The sequence below is a fragment of the Bison bison genome, unplaced genomic scaffold, assembly GCF_000754665.1.
Source record: "Bison bison bison isolate TAMUID 2011002044 unplaced genomic scaffold, Bison_UMD1.0 scf7180017864471, whole genome shotgun sequence".
Lineage (NCBI taxonomy): Eukaryota > Metazoa > Chordata > Mammalia > Artiodactyla > Bovidae > Bison > Bison bison.
The window spans coordinates 22,717,398-22,717,849 of record NW_011495032.1 but is presented as its reverse complement, the minus strand read 5'-3'; positions in this window follow the sequence as shown (position 1 = coordinate 22,717,849).

The window sequence follows — 452 nt, the reverse complement described above, 5'->3', positions numbered from 1 at the left end:
AATCCATTGAGATCTGGATTGTTTCTGGAGCATAATCTATATTCTATTTAGTGCATTACACCATCCAGAAAAAGATTCTGAGGATAGTAGTAATCACAGAGGAACTGAATGAAATTATCTATGGTTCCAGCCATCAGAGAAGACATGTGAGCAACAGTTCCCTCTGAGTTGACTCATACATTTAACCCTTTTAACATCAACAAGTTCAAAAAACTTTTTTGTTGAGAAGTTGCCTTAACATATCTAGCTACAAAAATCCATCAAAACCAAGCAATCCCAAAGAAAGGCAGTGCCAAAGAATGCTCAAACTACTGCACAACTGCACTCATCTCACACACTAGTAAAGTAATGCTCAAAATTCTCCAAGGCAGGCTTCAACAGTGTGTGAACCGTGAACTTCCAGAGGTTCAAGCTGGTTTTAGAAAAGGCAGAGGAACCAGAGATCAAATTGC